Here is a 26263-nt window from a genome sequence, read left to right on the forward strand (position 1 = left end):
GCTAAAATATGTTTCACAATCAGGGACATCCCTGGAAAGGTGTCACAGTTAGGATGTATGGCTCTGCCCTAATCATATATGCCAGTGTTTGTCCTGCTATGATACTGTGTGGGGGTTGTAAAGTGCCTCTGTAACATTATTTGCTGCTTGAATGTCTGCTTCTCACATCACACTCATGTAATGCAATTCCACAACAATTGCCGGTAAAGATCCACAGAACAAGCTTTGTGTTAAGGCCTTCCTATTTTTCCTTTGCATTCACTCATTGTAATGCATGATATATTTATTTCAACACCAAGTTTCTGTATATCTGCTGTGGCTTACTGGTACATCATGCAGTCTAGTGTGTCCAAGGTCTGGGGTTTCGAGACTGACAGAGGGTTTTTATTTTGCTGCTGAGCAGAACAAGGGCCCTGACATAGGTTGACTAAGGCACTTTTAAGCAGTTGTAAGCGGGTCTGTGCAAGTATGCATGATGCTTAGTGATGCTTAGCTAAGTGCACACTTGTGCACACTCGCTTAAACCTGCTTACTACTGCTTAAATGTGCTTACTCCCGCTAACCCCGTGCTAATTTCTTTTAAAGAAAAGAAAATGGGGAGATAGGAAAGTGGTGAAAAAGGGGGCACAAAGAGGGAAAGACAGTAGGAAAACAAGTTCGGGATGTGCAGGATGGCTGTAGAGAAGGTCGATAGCTGCCCATTTCTTTAACAGCAACAGCTGTGCATATGCTATAAATTTGGAGTGCAATTTGAAACCTTCCACCCCTGGAAGAGGGGTGAGGACAACAAAGTATGTTGTACTGCCAACTATAATTATCAGTTCACATGTCCAGCGGACATGTGTGCGAAGTGGGCAGCTATGTATGGGGCGTAATTTTTTTGTGGGTACAGATTGCCCTTTTTTTTTCAGGTGAGAGTGGTAAGTGAGGTAGAGGAAGTAGGTTTATTTGGGGAGGTAGGTTGGGGAGGTCAACAGACAAGACAAACAAGACACATACAGGGGTGGAGTATGACACATGGGGTGGGTGAACACAATTGATGGGGACGGATGTTTGGAAATCACAAGCCCATGAGCCCACAGATGGTAACAGTGGGACTGACATCCCCACCCATGGGCAGTCTCCACTGAACCTTCACACACCCGAGGGTCACTGTGCTTGGGGCTGCATAGGAGGGGCAGGCTCACCCATGAGTCACGCCACTCTTGCCTCGAGCTGGCATAAGGGATCAGAGACTAAATGCTGGATCTCCCTATGCATCACAACCCGGACCCTTCGGAGGGTGACAGGTGGCCCTTCTCCGCCCACACTTGCAGGGGGGGGGCGAGCTCCATCCCCTGCAGCGCTTCCACCCAAAGGTGGCACAGGGCCAATGGTGGAGGGTAGCCTGGGCTGGGCACCAGACCTGCTGGTGCCAGGTACAATTGCCAGCTGAGGATGGACAGGAGGGTCCGCTGGGACCAGCCTTCCCATACGTTCTGTGATTAAGTGTGTTTAATTACAACATAGACAACAGAATTCCAAATTAGTTGTAACAGCATGCAGTAATATTCCCATTAACCCAACACACCAGGGTTACAACAGTTGAACAGCAAGCATAACACATGCATATTTTGAATGACAGTGGACATTCCAACAGCATGCAGGGATGATTGGTGGCAACAGGCCACCAAGATTGTGGTGTTTGAACAGGGCACATGCATCAAAGTAAGTGCAGATATGTCCCAACAAATTATTTTAGATTAGGCATACCCATTGAGGTGTGGAATTGCATTGCTTATGCAAATAGAGTAGGGTGTAAAATAGAAAACTCCATTAACATCTTATTAGTACATTTACTCTACACTACATTCCTATTGACTGCAAGTGTATATCCCCTACATGTATAATTACACTAGGCAACATGCATTAGATTGTGTAATGGGTTTGGCTATTTCAATATATACCTGACCTATATCTGACATACTAACTGTCCAAGATGCAGATGCTACTGCTACATACTTGTATTTTATTGTTATATTTATGTATCTACATATCTGGATGTGTTCACGTGACATTTTCATTTATGTTCTACAGAACCATACATTTCATGTAGCACACTCACATTTCTGGGGAACACCTTGACAAGCTACTCGTGTGCCAGATTTACCTATGCATGACAGCCATTTACCAACTGTTGAGGACTGTTATATGCTTCACAGCTACTGGCACTTCCCTGATCCACTTTATATGGGACTGCACAACTGTGGGTTGACAGCACTTAATACAACAGTACTATTTCTTTACTGCAAGGGTGCAACAACATTTCAAAGTAAGTGACACAGACACACTCCAAGTATTATACCTTTATTAATTACATTGAACACTCTTTTATACAGGCTCTCTCCTTTATTTGATATTACAGTACATAGGGACGACCTATTCAGGACATATTATACCTTTATTGATAAGTTACAACACTCTTTTCCAGGCTCGCTCGCTTATATTAACTGACAGTACATGCAGTGATAGTATTCAAGACTTATTTTACCTTTATTAATGGGTTACTACACTCTATTACTGGCTCTTTGACTTATTTTATGTAACAGTACATGCAGAGAATTTATTCAGGGAATAAATGTTATATGCTTCACAGCTACTGGCATTTCCTTCATCCACTTCATTTGGGACTGCACAACTGTTTGTTGACAGCACTTAATACAGCAGTACTATTTATTTAATGCAAGGGTACAACAACATTTCAAAGTAAGTGACACAGCCACACTCCAAGTATTATACCTTTATTAATTACATTGAACACTCTTTTCTACAGGCTCTCTAATTTATTTGATAGTACAGTGCATATGGAAGACCTATTCAGGACATATTATACCTTTATTGATAGGTTACAACACTCTTTTTCAGGCTGACTCACTTATATTAAATGATAGTACATGCAGAGATAGTATTCCAGACTTATTTTACCTTTATTACTGTGTTAGTGCACTCTATTTCTGGATCTCTGACTTTTGTTATATAACAGTACATGCAGAGTATTTATTCAGGGCATTTTATAGCTGTATTATTGTGATACAACACTTTTTTCATGCTCTCTCACATATATTATATAACAATACATGCAGAATAATTACTAACCTGCTTGGTGGTGCAGCCTTAGCAGCCTATCTGCATAGGCTTGCTGATTCATAGCACGAACACCTGCAGCTGGGAAGTAAATGAAGGGATATTGAGACATACCTATCCATTATTTAGACTATATTAGCATGTCTTGCATACTGCTTTCCCTGGCTACCTACTTAGTAGTGGGGCATCCTGCATATGACGGGCCTCCTGGATCCATTGGTTCAGAAGTTCCTGCTTCTGTCTCTTCAGGTCTGCATGGTGGTGACAGACTTGCTCACCAGTCCTAGGGATGCCTGTGGTACTGGTGAGTTCATGAGCCAACCGGTTCCACACCTCTGCCTTATACTCTGTTCCTTGGAACTGGCCATGCAGGAGTTGAGACTCATGACGATGGACTAGGAGCCAAACCATATATTTTGGCTCCTCGATGCCCCAGCGTTGCACTCAGAAGTGGCTTCCCTCTCCAGCACCTGACATTTTAACTGCAATTGTGGGCTACAATCAGTTATGGCAAGTATTCCCACCTATGGAGCTTAAATATGCCACATTTTGCGCACTTTTTTGTGATTGGCCATATTTGAAAATTCACAGCTGACTGCAGACCTGCTTAGCAATGATTAATCTACCATTTCTAAATATATATATGTTAACACTGGATGTTTACCCTAACCTGTCGTGGCTTAGTGGTTCAGTACTTTAATTATGGTGCACAGTGTCATGGGTTCGACACTTGTCATTGCTTTTTATTTTACTACTGTCCAGACAGGTTAGGGGGTGTGGCTGTGTTTAAGCAACTTTGCTCTACGTTGCTCCACGTTGCCTGACGGTGCTCTGGTTGGCACGGCACGCACCTTCGCGCAAACCCATTGCGCTGGGTAAAGCGCTATTTAGCTATGGGCAACTACATTGCACTGGATAAAGTGCTGCTTAACTACGAGCAATTATATTGCACTGGGTTTAGCATTGCTTAACGGCGGGAAATTATATGTCAGATTCATTTCTAAATATACAGTTTTTTCACTGATACATAGGCCATTTCAATGCTTTTTACTAAAACTTTTATCATATAAGTAAGGGATTATTTCATATACTGATTTTGAACGTAAAATTGGATGGGGAGTGGTGGGACACGAACCGTGAATGCCTCCTCTTTGTGCAAATGCTCTACCACTATGCTATTACTATTTGGTGTAATTTGCATACACGTTCCTTATTATGCTCTTCCATGTCGAGATTGCTAACTGCAGATAAGCAATGGGCACAGCCGCGCACACACGCACAAATACGGGCAGTTATATCGGGAATTAGAAACAAATTAATGTTTTACTTTTTATAAAGAAACAAATTAATGTTTTACTTTTTATAACTGTGCTGGGGGTTTACAATGTCAGGGAGTGTGGTGTTAGGTACATGTACATTTGAGCGGACTCGCTCTTGTGTGTTTACATTTTGCTTTTACCACACTTGCAGGGGCGTAGACCTTTAGACTGCTCGGCAGTTGGACACGCCCCCTGCTTGCCTGCACGGTCCGTGTTAGACTTGAGGTACAGTCAGCGTGCCCTCATGAATATTCAGGGCATGCTGATGTCATACCGTTCAACTGCAGCCTCTGAGTAAGACTTATTTTGTCTTACAAGGAGGTTTCATGAATCCGGGGGTATGTCTTGTGCCCCCAGCCAATGTCAGCTGACCATTGTATTACTGTCTGCCTTGTATGCCATTTATGTTTGTGTGTTCTTTCACTCTTCTCTAAGCCTTTATATACCCATTTCTCTTACTTCTTCCTCACCTTCCTTCATCCATAAAAAAAAATTAAAAAATGGGGGCTATGTCCCACAAAGACATAATGCTCCTTTTCTTGCACATTCTTCAGCCCAACCCTCTTCATGTCTTCATTCTGCACTTCTCTTGTCTTCTCTCTCCCTCCACTTCATTTCCTGCTTTTCTGTCTTCCCCCTTTCCCACTTTATAAAAGACCAATCTGAGTGTCCACCTAAGGACACCCTTACATTAAATAAAAAGTGTTTAAGTTTACTGCTGGATAGCTGTGCTTCATGTAGTTTGGCAAAAGTACTCTCTTGCAAAGGTTTTTGATGGCCTTTACACTTTGCCACATTACAAAAGTGGCTAAGATAAGTCATGACTTCATGGACATGTGGCTTTCACCACACATAACTGCACTATTTTTTATCCATTTTACACTGCTGAGGCTCTTGTGTGGGTGTTTCACCACAAGACTGAGATTTTCCATAAGAAGCACTACTCATTTGTGAGTAGCACTTATGTGCAGCGTTGCTCTTCACTGATTGTCCTTGCACATATGTGAATCACGCAACTATGAATGCTACCCTTAGTTTGCACAACTCAGATACAAAATGTGATTTTTGAAAATGATTGTGAAACAGCATTTGCAAATGAACTGCATATCAGTACACAACAGCTAGACAGAAGGACACCTAAAATATCTACCCTAAAAATTCATACCAAAATTCCACAAAGTTAAAAAGTTGTAACCCTATACAACAATCATTTAGTTGAAAAGGTCAACAAACTTTTTCATCTTTATACCTATTTTCCAACACATGATTAAAGTCCTACAAAACATAACAGCCTGTGTTCATATTTTCAACATGCTTTCTAAAGACCTACCCTAGCTGAACTATAGACATGGCAGAAAGACATGAGTGGTTGAGGAGGTCTGAATTGCAGATCACAAGTTAGAATTTGTGCATTTCAGAATGTCATTTCTTAAAACAACTGTTAGGCATAAAAGAAACTGTGCAACAGTGCATCGCAGCTTGACATGACAGTCTATAAAAAGGCTCCCAGGAATATCAAAATTCCACACAGTTAAAAAGTTATCACCATGCAAAACAATTAGCTAAAGTGGATAAAACAGTTTTCTTCAAGAAATGGAGAGGAGAGGTGAGTACTATATTTTCCTTACTTTCTCCCCTTTATATATGGGTGAAGTTATAAATGTCCAAACACCTAAACATTGATGTTGATGCTGGCATAAAATAGTTGAAAAATAGGCATAACCATGGAGCACACAACTATAAAAAATGATTTTATAGGAGGTCCTAACACTTCCAGTTAATTATATATTCCATCTCTAAGTTCTCACAATACCAGGTAAAGACATGTTCCCTAACCCTGTTATCATGGTGATCTCACACTACTGTCAATCATCTGTATAGCTGACCAAACTGTGTCTACAAAAGGGCTGTCAAATACTACTGATAGCTGACACAAGTGATACTTCCTATATATACAGTCTGGGTGAATAAAGGCTTCCTGGGATGATGCAGGGAGGCTTGTCTCAATTAAAAAAAAAAAAAATATATATATATATATATATATATATATATATATATATATATAAAATCCTTCAAACTACATCTCTCCTCTCATTGGTTATGCTCATGCTCCCCAGCAAATAACCCCAACACCTGACTTCTTTCCCTGGTATTTTATCTTTAACTATTCTATTACTATCATTACTGCTTTCCTGTCACTTTAACTTGACATTTCCCTACTTAGCCCTTCTCTCTCCTCCTATACTTACCCTGAACTTAACTCCATCTGCTGTGAACCTGGTGGATATATTTACACTTATTGTGTTATTTGAACATACGGCATTTATTACTTCTATTTTTACCATGACTGTAATCATTTTCACTGCTGTTCTTATTGTTTTCATTCAATGTAACAATAATGCTTGACCTTTGTTGTTATGAGTATTCATATTTTCTTTGTATGTAATTATTGTGGAGCATTTCTCCCAGGCATCCAATGAAAATGGGCTCATTCTAGGCCCAGTGGACTTTCCCGGTTAACAAATGCAATAACTATATATATATCTATATATATATATATATATATATATATATATATATATATATATATATATATATATATATATATATATATATATATATATATATATATCTATATATATATAGATATGGATAAACTTAAAAATATATAAACAGCATAATATTGGCACCACAAATGTCAACACCAAATATATCTAAATGAAAATATCAACAAAATCGTATATACAATGTTGTGTGAACTCAGAGTTTGTACATATAATTAAAATGGGGTGTGGGCAGTGCATGGGCGTTTCCCCTGCAAAAAAATGCATTTTTGGCTATGTTTAGATTTTGTCAATATTTTGTGATTAGATATTTTTGAGTTTTTGCAGAAAACAGGTACTCTAACCTAAGAGTTAATTTACACACTGAAACACACACATCGATACACACATGCACACACACGCACACACACATACACACACACACACACACACACACACACACACACACACACACACACACACACACACACACACACACACATGCACACACACACACACATAGCCACACACAACCAGTAGAAGGACACTGCTAGGCACCATTTGACCTAAGATGTAAATCTGAAAATAGAGTACAGAAAAGTAAAGCATTGTATGATCGCAAAGACATACTAAAGAGGAAATAAAACAAACAAGCTAATGATAGAAACCTATTTAACTAAAGGCAACAAGTGTATTATTATTTAAGCTAACTTAAAAAATGATGGGGGTGGGGGTCCACATTATTTTGTACATATGTGTTTTGCAATTCTTGGGTATTGCCACAAAAGTGATTAATCTTTGGACTATTTTTAGGGTGAAACAACCATATATCACCAATTAAAGCAATATAAAATGATTGAGATGGGGTATTACTGCAGGCATATATATATATATATATATATATATATATATATATATATATATATATATATGTATGAATGTTTCTTTTTATATTATTTTTGTGAATTAAGTTGTGCTGGACTTTTTCTTTGGTGGTTTACGTATTGGTGTAGTCTGAGCACACTGTGAGCTTACATGCACCAGGAGGTTGTTGGGATGTGTATTGGTGCTGAGTGCTGCGGCATTTCTGCATCTCCATTGTGAGTGAATTTATTTACCAGCTTCAAAATGTCTTTCGATGGTGATTTACCAGCATTTATTGGAAACCTTTCAGCAGATAAAAAAGATGGAACGTGGCTTATTGGCAAATAGTCTGATGCAGCATTTATTGGGGTGAGTCGCACTTCAGAAATGCAAGGCACTTTTAAAGAATTGACTTTATCTACAAAAAAGTTTTGTTCAACCATATGGCATATAAAACTGTTGCAAGCTTATTTAGAAGCTGGAATTGTACCACGAGGCTTGCAAGTGTATGTGGAACCTGGGAGGGGTAAGGAAAATCAGACTTTTATGAATAAATGGTGTATGATACAAAATACAGCATCTAAACTTTTTATTGAATTGTTGGTTTTATATTATGAAGAAGCACTCAGTGGCATTAAGAACCAACGTGATTCTTGTTTAGTCAGTACAGTGTTTTGAACAATAGGATGAAAATAAGAGACTATATGATCAATATATTGAAGAAATGAGTGGTTTTGATTCAGAGTTGAAAGCCTGAAAAGTTAAAAAGTTTAATAGAGACTTGAATGACTTTAAATCTGACAAGGCCTATACGTGGAAACAAACCAAAAGGGCCTTTAGATTTAGAGAGACTGTTAACAAATCAGGTAAAAGTAAACAGAAATGTAACAAATCTATCTTGAAATCCACTCATAATTTGGGATACAGTACAGAGTCTACTACTTCAGAAATGTCTTCAAATGCATTGAGTACCAATACAGAAAACGACATGAGGATGTAATAGATGTTGATTCAGCCAAATACAATAAAACAAAGTCTAGAACTAGCCCTTTAGAAGGGGCAATAGAAAACACCATAAACGAAGAAGAGACACAGGTGGATAGAACTTTCAGGAACTTGATGACCAAACAGAACAAGAAGATGGACTTATAGTTAATTTAACAGACTATGATTTAACAAATGAAGAAAGAACTGTTCTTAATAAAGGCTTAAACTATGTGCCATCGCATTTTTTTGTCCCAATATGATGTTTGTATGGATATAAAGCATTTCCGTAGAACGTTAAACTTGAAATATTTTTCTTTTATAACAGAAGTGAAATGTCTAATGTGGTACCTTATTTTAAGGTTAAAAAGAGTTATTTTTACCTCTGTACCATTCTAGAGTTAAACTTTTTAAAGATAGTGTGTTACATGAATTACACATTAATCAGAATGATATTTTCAAACATTATGGTGACAATTTAACTTCAAAAGAGAGGATGGCATTAAAACATCTGAAATAAAAAAACAATGGGGGGGATTCAGTAATCCTCTGTGTAGGATGAACGAAGCCCTACTCGGAGACGGCCGTCTAAGAGTATGACATCAGCGCATCATGCATATGCGTGAGGGTGTGTGACTCAACTGGAAGGCTAACACGGAGCGTGTAAGACTGCAGGGGGCATGTCGGTCTGCCAAGCAGTCCAAATATCCACGCCCCTGCAGCTATATAAATGTGAAAATGACAAGTGCAATGAGCGAGTCTGCTGAAATGTACACATAACAAACACTACACATCCCCACATACTAAACCCCTTAGTAATTTTAAAATGTAAACTTAATTTTTTTTTTATAATTCCTGATATAGCTGCCCGTATTTGCGCGTGTATGCGCGGGTGTGCCCATTGCTTAGCTGCAGTTAGCAATTTTGACATCGAGGAGCATAATAAGAGAAGTTCATGCAAATTAAGCCAAATAGCAGTAGCATAGTGGTAGAGCCTTCGCACAAATAGGCAGCATTCCCAGTTCTAGTCCCACCACACCCCTTTCAATTTTATGTCATAAATAAGTATATAAAACAATTCCTGACGTATATGAATGAAATTTTAGTAAAAAGCATTGAAATGGCCTATGTATTAGTGAACAAAATGTATATATATAAATATAAGAAAGTGAGCAGCATTAAGGATATTGACATATGATTGCCCATAGCTAAACAGCATTGCACCCAGCGCAACATATTTGCCCATAGATAAGCAGTGCTTTACCCAGCGCAATATAGTTGCCCATAGCTAAGCAGCGCTTCACCTAGCGCAATATAGTTGCCCACAGCTAAGCAGTGCTTCACCTAGCCAATAGGTTTGTGTGGAGCTGCGCACCAAGCTAACCAGCGCACCGTCGGGCAATGTGGAGCAACGTAGAGCAAAGTTGAGCAAAGTCACCTAAACACAGCCACACCCCCTAGCCTGTCTGGACAGTAGTAAAATAAAAAGCAATGACAAAAAAAAATAAAAAAAGGGCAATCTGTTCCCCCCAAAAATATGACCCATTCATAGCTGTCCATTTCACACATGTTCATAGGTTCATAGGTTCATACTAGGCTATCTGCCCTAGGGCATTTATAAGCCTAGCCAGAGTGTGTTTGGCTTTCGCTACCCATTTTAAATTAATTTTGCTATGCCCTTTTTCGAGGTTAGTATACTGTGCCTCTAACAGTGACACAGAAGTGATACCAGGGGAAAACCTATGATCTCCCATCCACTCATCAAGATTCCTCTTGAAGAGAGTCAATGAGGGACTCTGCCTAACCTGGACTGGGATTTTATTCCAGAGTGAAGGGAGCCTCTGGGTTATGAATCTGTCCCTCCAGCATGCCCTATTTATTTCAGTGCTGAGGTTCAAGTCTCTCGAGTGCATAGCTCGATGGGATTTGGATTTTCTGAGGTGCAGCATGTCCATTAATTCCGGGTTGGACATGGCTTTATACGTCAGCACAGATCGCCTCTGAGCAGGTGGTATGCCACTGAGTAGAGCTGGAGTTTCTTTAACCGGGCAGCATATGGCATCTGTTTGAGCCCTTTGATCCTCTTGGTGAGGTACTTTTGGGGTCTTTCCAGTTGCTGTAGGTGTCTGGTAAGGTACATCCCAAAAGGAGCATTGTACTCAATTATGGGCCTGATGAGGGATGAGTAAAGAGGCACGATGACCTCCCCTGATCTAGATGTGAATCCCTTCATGATTAGGTGGGTTATATAAAATGTTTTTCTGACCACTTTGGCCACATGGTTGTCAAATGAGAGATTGCTATCAACTTGGGTCCCCAAGTCCCTAATTACTACTTATGTACTTCTTGGATTACCACCTATGTGGTAATTTGTGGGCACTTTGTTTTTGCCAAAGGGGATGACTATACACTTTTTGGCGTTTAGCTTGAGGCCATGGCTCTGGCACCAGTTGTCTGTTTCTATGAGGCCCTTTTGGAGGATGCTTGTGTCAGCTGGAGAGTCTATTATGGCGCCCAGTTTGCAGTCATCTGCGAACTTGGTCAGCCACAGTCCTTCCATGTTGGCCTGTACCTCCGAGAAATATATAGTGAACAAGAGAGGTCCCAGGACTGAGCCTTGTGGGATGCCACTTGTAACTGGTTTGGAGTCTGACATGGCTCCAGCAATTCTAACCATGTGGGTTCTGTCCTTGAGCCAGTTTGCAACCAATCTAGTGACATAGGGATTTATATTTAAGCTGGTGAGCTTATCTATAATGCCCGAGTGGGGTATTGTATCAAAGGCTTTTGAGAGGTCCAGGTAGGCTGTGTGGACCACCTTCCCCTCATCAATGGCCTTGGTGACTGTTTCAAAGAAATTGACCAGGTTTAAGAGGCAGGATCTGCCCTTAACAAAGTCAAACGTGGTAGGATCCAGTGTCTGTAGGTCCCCAATATCTTTATTTATGAGGTACATGATGATCCTTTCCATAGCTTTGCAGATCAAGCTAGTCAGGCTTATGGGGTGATAGTTTCCAGGATCTGTTGAGGCACCACCTTTGTGGAGAGGGACCACTGTTGCTGTACGCCACTCTTTGGGTACATATCCTGTAGTAAGGCTGAGATTGAACAGTAGTTTTAGGTTTGAGTTTAGCTCTTCTTGGAGTCCATGTAGGATGCAGCCTGGGGCACCGTCTGGTCCCATTGATGCTGTGTTCTTTGCTTTGGAGAGGGCAGCTCTTGCCTGAGCATCTAAGATATCAGGGGGGCAGCACTCTGCTGGGATAGATATTTGCCCTTTTGGTGGGGAGGGGGGGGAGAAGTTTGCGCTGAACCTGTCAGCTAGGATGTTGGCAATGTCGGTGAGTTTGGTGTATTTTTTGTCATTTTGGACTAATTCTGAGCATATCTTGGAATTCCCACGCAGGTTCCTAACATAGCTAAAGAAAGCCTTGTGATTATCCTTGGTGCCCTGTGCAATTTTTCTCTCGAAGCTGGCCTTAGACAATTTTATGAGTGCCCATAGTTTTTTGCTAATACTGATCAGAGATGCCTTTCCTTTTTGGCATTTTGCTCTATCATGTAGTAGCTTCCTCCTTCTATTGTATAGTTTGTTTATGGCTGGGGTCCACCAGACAGGACTTCTGCCTTTGGAGGATTGGGTCTTGGTTTTATTTGGGATTTCATGATCCATGCATTCCTGAAGGTGTTCATAGAATGCGTTTATAAAGGATTCTGTGGTCTGGGCCGTATTTTCCACAGGCCTGGGGGCTTTGAAGGATTCCACCTCGGTTTTGAGGAGTGTGAAATTTGCTTAAGAGAAGTTTTTCACTGTGGTTTTCTGGACAGGGGGTGGGGTCGGGATGTGAATATCCAGTGAGATTAGTTTATGGTCTGATCTTATCAGTGAGGGATACATTTCTGGTCTGGAGCATAGAGTCCCCATATTGGTGATGATCAGGTCCAGTATGTTTTCCCCTCTTGTGGGAGTGGTAACAAGTTGTTCCATAGCATTTGCGTTTATAAATTCTAGGAACCTTTGGGCTAGGTTGTTGGAGCTAGAGTAATGCTCCCAGTCTATGTTTGGGTAGTTGAAGTCGCCCAATATAATGGTGTTTGGAGAGACCTTCATATTTTCCAGTGTTCTCAGGAAGGCCGAGTGGGGTTCCTAGGTTTGGGAGGGTGGTCTGTAGCAGGCTATAAACTGGAAGGCAGTTTTACCCACTGTTAGTTGCACATGGATAGTCTCTGATGCTTCGTGCTGTGCCACCAACCTGGAGGTGTGGGTATCTTTGATGAATATTGATACTCCCCCTCCTTTTGTGGTTCGGTCCAAGTCTTGTGGGCGAAAAGCATGGTATGAGGTATAACCTGGTAGTGCTGGGGTGCTCTTGGGAGCCTTGAACCAGGTTTCTGTTACTGCACAGATATCGATGTTCTCCATGCTAAGGAGAATTTCGAGTGCGTGCATTTTGAGGTTTAGACTTCTGGCGTTGAGTAGCATTACTCTTAGTTTCTTATCCCTTGTGATACCTATGGAGGTGGGTTTGTCTTTTGAGCCTTGCCTAAAAAAGGCACTATTGGGATAGCAAGAGCCTTTGCCAATATCCGAAAGCCCAGGGGTGACAGGTGCAAGCCGTCCCTAGCGAAGCATCGTGGCTTGTTGAGCATGTCATCCCAGGCTGACAGGCATTGGATCCCCTTTGAATGACACCAATACTTAAGCCAATTGTTGAAACTGATCATCTTGACTTCATATTGTGGCATCATTCTTGGTGAGGGTAAGATGCTACTCAAGGTCAGGGTCATACCGGCCTGGGTTACATGGTCAGAGAGCTCATCTATGTCTCTTTTCATGTAGTCCAGGGAGGTACGTCTCAGGTCATTCACACCAGCATGGACAATGACTGAGTCATATTTGTACTTGCCTTGGAGTGACCTGAGTGCTTGTGTTATGTGGCGGATCCTAGCATCCGACAGGCAGCTCACCGTGACCTTCTCCTTGTTCAGCCTGGTGAGCGGGACCTCAGTGTGCCTGACGATAGAATCACCTATTACAAGTGTATCAGGTGTGTTGTTTAGCCTTAAGGGCTGTGACTGTTCGGCACACTGGCTTTGTGAGCTATGTGTTGCATGTGTTTTGTTTTGGGGTAGCGGTTGCTTGGGTGTCTGCTTTGGAGGTCTCTGCTGCTTAGGCAGATTTTTATTTAGAGCCTCCGAGTATGTTTTTGTGTGTTTATGTGTTTGGTTTGCTGTCATGGTAGGTCTATGTGAGACTGGAATTGTAGTGAGTGTGGTTTTCTTCTCCTCCTGACTGGTTATGCCAGTACTGAGTTGAGAGAGCTTAGCCTCCAGTTTGGCTATATGGTAGCATTTCTCACATGTGTTGGAATTTGTTGGGAGGAGGAGAGGGTTGTCTGTGTACATGAGCAGTTGTAACATTGCCTCAAGATTCCCAGATTCACCAGCTGGACTGGAGAGGAGGTTGACAACTGATCTTTGGACATGCTAGAATACTATTGGGAATTCCAGTGGGGAACAAGGTACTCAAGGGGAGTTTGTGAGGGTTTCGTGCTTTTAATTTTTTAGTGCTGACTTATATAATTGCTTTAGTGAGCAAGTGCCGGGTAACTTAAATGCAATGTGTTACAGGTAACTTAAATGCAAAAATGACAAACAGTAACTTTCTTTCAAGTGAAACAAGGAAATAAATACAGTAAGCAATGCAGATTTCACTAGGGATCCACAGAAGCACTGAAAAGCCACGTTTTAGGTGGAATTAGCATTTCAGGGAAATAACAAGTAAACAAACAACAAGCATACAAACAAAGCTAGATTCAGCAGGCCTGGATCTAGTCTATGCTACAGCAAACAAGGTGTACCAATTTCAGTAAGAAACAATTCAAATATGCAGGCACTATAAGCCTTTAACCAGAAATTCCCAGCTCAGAAGGGCAGAGTCCAGCCTCTCCTCCCACAAGAGTGCAGACCATGAACCTTCTTAATGTAAAATAACTGGTCTGAAGCCCAAGTGCTTAAACCAGAACTAATACACTTTTAGAATAACAGACACTGAGCCCTCAATCAGCAGTTCCCAACTTAGAAGGATGTAAGCTACCTGTCCTGCCACCATAGTGCAGGCCACAAACCTTCCTAATGTAAAACAACTGGTCTGAAGCCCAAGTGCTTAATCCAAAAGACTTAGAATGATAACTACACTTTAATCAAGTTACTACCAAGCAGTAATAAATGCAATTGAATACTTTAAAGAATGCCTGGATTAGTGTTCAAGTTATACAAACAAAGCAAGATTCAGCAGGCCTGGATCTAGTCTATGCTACAGCAAACAAGGTGTACCAATTTCAGTCAGAAGTAGTTCAAATATGAAGGCACTATAAGCCTTTAACCAGAAATTCCCAGCTCAGAAGGGCAGAGTCCAGCCTCTCCTCCCACAAGAGTGCAGACCACGAACCCTCTTAATGTAAAATAACTGGCCTGAAGTCCAAGTGCTTAAACCAGAATTAATACACTTTAAGAATAACAGACACTGAGCCCTCAATCAGCAGTTCCCAACTTAGAAGAATGTAAGCTACCTGTTCTGCCACTACAGTGCAGACCACAAACCTTCTTAATGTAAAACAACTGGTCTGAAGCCCAAGTGCTTAAACTAAAAGGTTTAGAATGAGTTAACCAAGCAGTAATAAATACAATTGAATACTTTTAAGATGACGCAAAAGCAAAATAAAGTAGGAAGGAACACAAATACAGTAAAAGCAGATACATTTTTTTTAAGTGGAAAGAGAGAAAGGAAAGAGAGAAAGGAGTAGCAGAAACTAAGCTGATTGGCCTTCTCAAATGATCTCCCTGTACTGGGTAGAATGAGGTAATGACACTAGACTGGGAGGAGGGTCCCGGATCAAATTTACACTAAGGGCGGGCAACTGCAAAGCCACCAACTATAAAAACACTATACCAACAGGGAGAGAGGGTGGGAAACAAACTGCAGAAATGTTTCTCACAGCAGAAAAGCAGCAGTGAGCCTTTAAATGAAAGCTTTAAACAGCTAAAGGAACCTCTAGAAAAAAAGAGTTTAACTGCAACAGAAACAAACAACCCAACAGATGCTTAATAAAAGTGGACAATTTCCAGTTAATACCTCACACACAGTGAAACTAGCTAGAAAAATACACAGTACACAAAGTGCTATAAATAACAAAGAAATAAAGAACAAAATAAACAAAAAACAGAATACTTAATGTTATATATTATAGCTCCGAGTTTCCTCAGTGTCTCTCCTTCGATCAGTTCAGTGTGAAATGGCAGAACACTCACAACTGAACTTTTTAGGTAACAGAAAGTTGAATCCTGAGACAGCTTTTAAGAAAGAAATCTCAAAAGAACCAATGAGGTGCTTAGTCTAAGCTGTAGTCCAGGTAACCTCAGTCAGCCAATGACCTCAAACAATTCTCTCTCACTGAAATGCCTGATGGCTTTGGCTAAACCAAGATGTCCCTGAATATGTGCTCAGACACACAGCCTCCACAAACACTAGGCCCAAATACAAGCCTGAATATAGAAATGCTACAAATATCCCCACTACTTAGAACAAACTGCAGAAAGGTTTCTCACAGCTAAAAAGCAGCAGTGAGCCTTTAAATGAAAGCTTTAAACAGCTAAAGGAACCTCTAGAAAAAAAGAGTTTAACTGCAACAGAAACAAACAACCCAACAGATGCTTAATAAAAGTGGACAATTTCCAGTTAATACCTCACACACAGTGAAACTAACTAGAAAAATACACAGTACACAAAGTGCTATAAATAACAAAGAAATAAAGAACAAAATAAACAAAAAACAGAATACTTAATGTTATATATTATAGCTCCGAGTTTCCTCAGTGTCTCTCCTTCGATCAGTTCAGTGTGAAATGGCAGAACACTCACAACTGAACTTTTTAGGTAACAGAAAGTTGAATCCTGAGACAGCTTTTAAGAAAGAAATCTCAAAAGAACCAATGAGGTGCTTAGTTTAAGCTGTAGTCCAGGTAACCTCAGTCAGCCAATGACCTCAAACAATTCTCTCTCACTGAAATGCCTGATGGCTTTGGCTAAACCAAGATGTCCATGAATATGTGCTCAGACACACAGCCTCCACAAACACTAGGCCCAAATACAAGCCTGAATATGGAAATTCTACAAATATCCCCACTACTTAGAACAAACTGCAGAAATGTTTCTCACAGCTGAAAAGCAGCAGTGAGCCTTTAAATGAAAACTTTAAACAGCTAAAGGAGCCTCTAGAAAAAAAAAATAGTTTAATTGCAACAGAAACAAACAACCCAACAGATGCTTAATAAAAGTGGACAATTTCCAGTTAATACATCACACACAGTGAAACTAGCTAGAAAAATACACAGTACACAAAGTGCTATAAATAACAAAGAAATAAAGAACAAAATAAACAAAAAAACAGGATACTTAATGTTATATATTATAGCTCCGAGTTTCCTCAGTGTCTCTCCTTCAATCAGTTCAGTGTGAAAATGTCCGTTGGACACATGCAATCTGGTCTAATTGACTTAACAATACATTACTGTTGTCCTCACCCCTCTCTCAGGGGTTTGAGTGTTTGAATTCACTTCCAAATTTTGTACAAATGCACAGCTGTTGCTTTATCAGAAATGGACAGCTGTGGACCTTCCCTACACCTGTCCTGCACATCCCTAGCTCTCTTTCATATTGTTCTTACCTCTGCATTCCCCCCTTTTCACCACTTTCCTATCGCCCCTTTTTTGTTTTCTTTTTAAAAAAATTAGCAAGGGGGTAAGAGGGAGTATGTGGCAGTAAGCAGCAGTAAGCGAGTTTGCATGATGCTAAGCGATGTCTACACAGATTAAGTAGTTTCCCATTTAACCCTGTGTTGGCACCGCTTACCATTGTGCAAACCCAAGCAAACCCGCTTACAACTGCTTAAAACTGCCTTAATCACCCTGTCTCCATTAGCAACTGTTAGGCCCAGCAACAAAATAAGCAGCACTACCCAGTCTTGAACCCAGGAACCTGCACAGCATAGTCAGAGCAATGTAGCACTACACCATCTGAATTGCAGCAATGAATGCTGCTTTTTCAACTATATTATTCAGTGCAGGTATAGAATAGTAGGGAACAAACATTGTGGAATCAGTCATGTTTAGTATATATAAATATACACATATAGATTTGTATGGGGATAGATAAATATGAAAAAGTATATACATCACATATATGGTGCTATACATATAAAACAAATACATAAAGAATATATATATATATATATATATATATATATATATATATATATATATATATATATATATATATATATATATATATATATATATATATATATATATATATATATATGTATATATATATATATATATATATATATATATATATATATATATATATATATATATATATATATATATATATTGTATATGTATAGGCATAAAGGAACATATATATATATATATATATATATATATATATATATATATATATATATATATACTCATAACATGTAGTGGAGTCACATACCCAGCACCATACCTCTCCACCTCTTAGTACAAGAATTCTGGACAAAGGCTGTCAAAATGTGGGACAATGTGCCAAGACCAGGTAAATAATGTACATACTGCAGTTATAAACATAGGCACCGGAAGCTGTTGAAGACTGGGGGGGGGGGGGTTGGAGGGTGAGAGGGGCACTTAGTGGTCTAAAAACAGCAATTTTTTAAAAAAAAACTATTTCCTACCACAACAAAGGTTCACTTAGAGGAGATTTTAAGCTTAGCCAGTTTTCCTTTTGGTGCTTAAATTAACATTTCCTGATTGGTCTTACCTGACCCATGGCTGATAATTGTACATTAGCCCTAGTGAAAATAACTGATCATACCATAGATAATTATAAGTGACCCACATAAGGGATGCAGCATTTAGGAACTGCCTCTATCCATTAGTACACGAGGGGCAATCCTGGAGTATTCTACTACCTATCCTTAGATCCAAGTTGCATTTGAATATGGACAGGGACACGCACACTCACATCTATGGCCAATTTAGAGTGTCCACTCAACCTGCTTCATGTTTTTGAAATGTGGCAAAAAATTGGAGCACCTGGAAGAAACCCCATGCAAACACAGGGAGGACATGCAGACTCCTCACAGAAGGTACCACAGCTGAGAATCGAACTGGAGAATCGCTTGCTGTGAGGCAACAATGCTATCTGCTGTGTCATAGATTTTTGCGATGTTGTATGCATCATATCAGTGCACTCACATAATGTTGTGCATTTTATGTTGGTAAAAGTGTGGAAAAGCTGGCTCAGTGTGTGTGCAAACATACAAAAGCCATCAAGAAAGAACGAAAAATGTTATTTTTTTCTGTTTGATTATTACTATTCAGCTGTTTAAATAATGTCTGATAAAGTTCTTCTACCTTCTTAAAACAAGAGCAGCATCACTCTTACTTTTCTGTGTCTTATTAGCAAATTATCAACATGCATTAGCTAAGATCAATTCTATATTTTTGTTCTTCATTTTAATGTTATTTTTCTGTATTCTGCATAAGTAAATGTGCATGGGGTATGAGCTCATGGTAGTAAACATTTCAACAAGTTCAGGAAGACAGATTCTATATTTCATTACCAAGTCTTGAAAAGTAAGCAATTGTTTGATGACACTTAGCTTTTTTGTATTTCTCAAAATTATTTACCCACAAAGCCATATTACCCATTTTATATTTGTATTACTATGTCATATTTCTTTGGAAGCTGTAATAATATCTCTAATTTTGCCATCTGGAAAACAGGACAGTATTCTCCTGCTATCAGCCCTGCAGTTGAACCTATACATGCCTCTTAGAAAATCACCCATTATCAATATTTCAGAGCTAGCTATAGATGATTCTTGTCCTGATGCTGTGATTTGTTTTGCCTCCAGATTGCCCATATTTTCATTCACAGAATTTTGAGGAAGTCTTTTGTGAAGCACTAGCCTCTTTCCTGATTCGCTGCTCTTCTCTTTGTTACTTTGTAAAAATAATGAACTGTTGGAGTTTTACATTCAGCGTTTCCCTCATCTTGTTTCACTATAGAGTTCTCTTGATCTGTTCTTCTTTTCCTTCTTAAAAGGAGAATGAAGCCTTAGGCAGTTCCTTGTTACTATTTTAAGACTAAACTGAGGGTGTACCAGGCTTTTTGAGTGCTTGAAATTAGGCAAGTGGTTGGCTGAGTGAACTCTGAGAAATTTGGGGAGTAGGTGGATGACTGTTAAATTCTTTTGTCAACAAAGTTGCTACCTCATGTGAGTCATTTACTAGGATGCTGCCAACTTAGAGTATACATTTTGATCAAAGTATTTGTCTGTCTCTAAAAATTTGCAGTGACTACACGAAGTCTGATGTGTTGATTTTTTTTTTTTATGTAAGACATACTATGCTGTCATGTTGGATTGTGTTTAACAAAGGCATCCCAATATAATGAAGTTTTTCTATTTAGTCCTGGATCTGAATTGTTATCAAGTAGACACTTTTGAGTCACACGCTTTTGTAAAGTACTTTAATTCTGGTATTAGCCAGCTTTATGCACCTCTCTTTGCTTTTAGCGGTGAAGGAAACATTGGTGGGTGACTATGTTACCAAGACAGTGTGGGGTCTCATTAGTTCCTGTAGTACTTAGTATAGAAACCGAACTGGTTGAAGGTAGATCCACTCTAGATCTGTATATAATTTGTGGACTGTGACCATAAGGTAATAATAGTGCTAGACAGCTAGACTAGAATGATCATTGTATTATATTAATATGGTGGTAGAAGAAGACATTTGCCTGCTTAGTCTGCCTGTTATAGTTTCAGTCTCACACATCCCAGTCCAAACCCATTATGTGTCTCATATTGAAAAAAGTTAATCTTTCCAAAAATCATCTCTATGAATCCTAGTATTGTAAAGCAGATTGTTTGAAATGGCCTATCCATGAGCTCACAAAACATATTTTTTCTGTGAAGGCAAAGCCCAGTATATCTCCCATGCAGGGCAAGACCCCCAAAACTCCCAACTACTAAAATATAATCACCTCCAAGATCATTGTGTCTCAGGGACAATGGCTACAGTGACTGAATCTGTGACTTGTACAATCAGCTGTGATCAAGTGCTCATAACATTCTAACATTCCTATTTCATACTAAGTTGAGTGCCTTATACCCACCATAAATTCTACCAAGTTATCCCCTGAGTCTTCTACTCCTTCTATTAAAAATATTCTCAGCTTTATCTGAGTTGAGGTTTAACCCCACAATTTTCAGTTCATGTTGTCTTCTGCTTCCCATCATTCCTTCTTAATTCAATCATATAAGCCACTCGATATTAAAAAAAAAAAAAAATACCATATTCTTTCAACTTTTCTCATTCCAAGCAAAAAACTAATGTGATCCACTAAGCCTTTTCCCACATTCCCTTCCGTGGAAGTCAGCAGCATCATATATACTGTTATGAGTGTCAGTGCTTTTTTCCCCAAGATCTTCCATCCAGTGAGCTGACTGTGTTTGGTAGCGTGGATCAGAGAATGGGAAGTGGCCTCTGAGCATGTCTGCCTGCCCTGGGTCCTATAGCAACCATGTCTCCTCAGCCTGTCACTCCACCAATCTCAGTGACTGTTGCATGTCTGTTTCTCCACCAGGACATAACAATGATGCAACACTGATGGCATGATCTTCCCCAGTGTAGACATGTCCATCCTCTCTGCCAGCTTTGTTAGGTGCTGAGTCATTAACTGAACTTAGTTATCTCTTTACAACACTGGGCTGGTAATCATGTAAAATAGTGCAAGATTATCTTACAATCTCACTTATCCAGCAGAGCTTGACAAGGGATTTTCAACACATTTCATTTTGAAATTTCAAGTTAATTAGCACTTGTCCAAGAATATGCATTGGTTTGATTTAGTACTATGTAGGTAGTTACTGTGACATTATGATTTGTATACATGAATTTTTGCAGGAAACTGTGTACCTTTTACATATAAATGAAAAAAAAAGTTCCAGATGCTGATGGCTGTAGCTATTAAGTGATATCAACAGATAAAGAGCAACACTTTTTAGTTAAAGCTTTTAAATGAAAAGAACTGAATGGAATGATATTTGCCAAAAATGAACATTATGTATCTGGTGTGACACGAGGAGACATTTGTGATGGGCAATAGTTTCTAGTTTTTTTTTTACCCATTCTTTAGATAATCAACAGTGGAATTACTGTCTTTTACTGAAAAGGTTCATCGCTTTGTTGTAGTGACCTTAGAATACTGCAGCTGCAACATGTACCCCTGCCGCTTTTAGCACAAAGACACATACACTCACACACACACACACACACACACACACACACACACACACACACACACACACACACACACACACACACACACACACAGCAGCTTATCCACTCTGAAAATATGTTTCCCAGTATAGAATCCATCCTAAGCGGCAACTTCTGAAAATAAATATCTCAGTACAGACTCCATCCTAGGCGGCAGCTTCCTAAAATAAATCTCCCAGTACAGACTCCATCCTAAGCAGCAGCTTCCGAAAATAAACAGATAAGCCATCAGCTAATTAAAACTGTCTGTTCCCGCTCGCAAAAGCCCGGAAATATGTGCGCCATGAACTGACGTCATCGGCGTGAAAAATGAAATCTTAAAAAAGTAACAGTTGGGAGGTATGATCTGTAAAATTGGGGGGACTCCCCTCCCCCCTCACTCTATGGTTCTGGCACCCATGGTTATAAATGTAGAATCTTGCTATAGTAACAGGGTTTGTGTCAGCATACATGTTCAGAAGGATGTGAGTTGTGAAACTGAAATGTATGTCATCATTTACTGACAGAAATCCTCATATCATCACAGTGATTTACCACAGAAATGAAAATAATGATTCTGTGGAACAGAACATACATATGAGCAATAACCCTGGACAGTCTGAAACAATCTGGCCAGTCGAGAGGTAGGCTCAGGATCCCTTAGTGCAACAAATCTGGACCAAGCCTGACAAAGAAGGGGGTAAAACTATGAAACTGGGAACATATCCCAAATACTGGAGTAGATAAGGTGATGCAACTCATGCAGTAACACCCTCCTGTCTGTTGTAACATATATTGACTGGAATAGGGCAAGTCCAAAACCAAATTACTAGCCACTAGTTACTGATATAAATCTTCACCTCATCGCACTGGTGTGTCAGAAATACACAACACGTATGGGGACCAGGCAACAGGACATCTGATAAATATCTGGACATAACATCACAGTAAGGAAACTACACTGAGCTGCTAGGCATGCCATCAATCTCTATCTAAACTACAGGCTGACTGACCCAACACTAACCCAATTTTGCTATGGGGGAATACATATGTAATTGCAAATATATCAGGCACTACAGGGATGTAACAGCACTGACAAATACACACGTGTGAAAGTGCATACCCATAACCAGTCTCACCACATTCAAAGTGACATACTGGTAAGTCACATGAACAGTAGATTATATGGAGTGTGTGAACAAAATCATCAGCATTTTTGTCACTCACACACTACCCCTACATATACTGGCCCAATTCACAGTGTAGTCTGACACCTGACTGTGGTATGGGACATATGTCAGTCTGCCCCTACAAACAAATACAGCTGATAGAGCATCAGAAACTGGAACAGCATGCAAAGTCAGATATAAAAGAACCCATAACACTTACATCTACCCCCCCTCCCTACACAGGCCAAATAACACATTCACAATACACTGCTACACAATCCTGACAGTCTGTCAACAATTGCCAGAAATACACAGTCCTCTCAACTGTATAGAGTCCCACAGAACATCCAGGCTTTGTCCTTATATATAAGGCCTCCTACACATAACACGTCTGGCAGTCTAATACATCACTGGGATGATATCAGGAATGAAGTCACTATATAATGATATACTATATAATGATATACTATAACTATTCATCTCTTAGTGCATGACAGCTGGACAAAGCCTGATATACTTGTGGGAAGAGACCCAAACACAGGGGCATTATTGACATATTGCTGTCATAAACTGAGAAAGTTGCTGGTGTAACAAGGTTGTTGTAACATATCTGCTCTGAGGGATATTAAGTCAGAAACATACATGGCTGTTACCTTTTACTGACTACAGTCCTCAGTGTATGCTACTGGATTTCTAAGGCCAAAAAATGTGTGAATAACACACCAAATATAAGAGTCCAAACTCTGGCCAGTCTGCACATAGACCTACAGTTGAGAGTTATGTCAACCACATAACACTATCAAGACTTAAAGTTACACAGAACAGCCATATCCACACAAACTCTGTCAAGCTATCATTACTTCAACTGTATAACAGCAATACTTACATTCTGTCTCTATGTCTAGAACATTCTCCCCCAGTTTGTTGGGCTATCTCCACAGTGTTTGTTGTAAGAGGTATTTCCAACTATCCTCTGTGATACTGTTTGTCACAGACCTCCATGAAGTCCTCCTCACAGGCAAGGAAAAGGGGCAATGCCCACATAAAGTATTCAGTTATAGGAGTATGTTTCCTTGCTATTGGGTATGGGAATGATACCACAGCTGTTCTACATGCAAATTGCAAGTGGGGGACTCCAACTGGTACACAGGCCATCAGCTGCTCATGAGCATTACCTACAAAAGTTTAGCTGCTGTCTATACAAAACAGATGTATATCCTACATCTGTCTCAGAGAGAGAGAGAGAGAGAAAGAGAGAGAGAGAGAGAGAGAGACAGACAGACAGATGCAGACTGAAACTGATGGATTATACTAACTGAAAAAAACATAGGTATGCCAAACAAGCATGTAATGGAATGTAGTAGGGGGTATGCAAATGTGGAAAATAGGAAATTCAAACAATATTATGTCTCAGCAACACATGCTATACTGATATATTGCTGAGCAGAACCTATGGCCATAGCATCTGTGTCTGTCTGCAGTGACATAGAACACAGCTCAGTGCCCTGAGTCATCCCAAGAAAGGATGGCCTACATATGACCACCACTGGAGTGTGTGTTGTACAATACTGACTGTGACACTGCTAGTCCAGCTACTGGGATGTTGCAGATATCCATATGTTAATTGTCAATACAAATATGATATACATGTTTGTCTCAGACATGTGATGGACCTATACAGGGTATTTGCATACTGAAATCCATCGCAGATGTGTGTGTTGAACTGCATGTGATATACTAATCTCATACATTCAACTGTCCAGTGTTATGTACAGTGACCATATGTGTGCCCCATATTTGTAGTTATGTCATCAAGAGTTGTGTTATGTCTGGCAAATAATTGTAAACCTTTGAACACTGACATTACAACATCATCTTATTTTTCTTTTGGCTGTAACTGCTAGTGGTTGCCACAGCAGATCATCTGTTTCCATGTATTCCAGTCCTCTGCATCTTGCTGTGTCACACCAACCACCTGCATGTTGGCTATCACCACATACATACACCTTATCTCAGGGCTTCCTCTTTACCTCTTACCTGACAGCCTCATCCTTTCCCAAATATACTCAGCATACCTCCTCATCACATGTCCAAACCAACATAATCCTGCCACTCTCTGGCTTTGTCCCCAAGCTGCCCAACCTGGGCTGACCCCCTAACAAACATCCTAATCCTGTCCACCCTTGTAACACCCAGTGGAAATCTTAACATCATTAACTCTGCTATGTCCAGCTCTGACATGTGCCTTTTTTTCAATGTCTCCAAACCATATAACATAGCTGGTCCCACTACCCTCTTTCAAACCTTCCTTATCACTCTTAATGGTACTCGTCTGTCACAAATCACTCCTGACACCCTTCTCCACCACCAACATCCTGCCTGTACTCTCATCTTCACCTCTTCCCCACACTCGCCATTACGCTGAACTATTATTTCCAAGTATTTACACCTATCCACCTTTGCAAACTGTACTCCCTGCATCCTCACCATTTCTCTATCCTCCCTCCCATTCACACATATATTCTGTATTAGTCCTGCTGACCATCATTCCTCCCCTCTCTAGACCATACTGCCACCTCTCCAGGGTCTCTTCAACCTGTTCCCTAATCTCAGTACAGACCACCGTGTCTTCTGCAGACAGCAAAGTCTGTGGGGACTCCTGTCCAATCATGTCTTTCAACCTGTCCATTTCCACTGCAAATTAAGAAAGGGCTCATAGCTGATCCCCAATGTAGTCCCACCTTCACCTTAAATGCACCTGTCACTCCCAATGCAGAACCCACTACTGTCACACTAGCCTTGTACATATCCTGTAGCATTCTTACGGATTCCTCCACAACTCCTGACCTCCTCATACAATACCACAACTCCTCTCTAGGCATTCTGTCATATGCTG

Source organism: Protopterus annectens, chromosome 8.part0 (genome assembly GCF_019279795.1).
Source record: "Protopterus annectens isolate FY-2018-M chromosome 8.part0, PAN1.0, whole genome shotgun sequence".
Taxonomy (NCBI): domain Eukaryota; kingdom Metazoa; phylum Chordata; order Ceratodontiformes; family Protopteridae; genus Protopterus; species Protopterus annectens.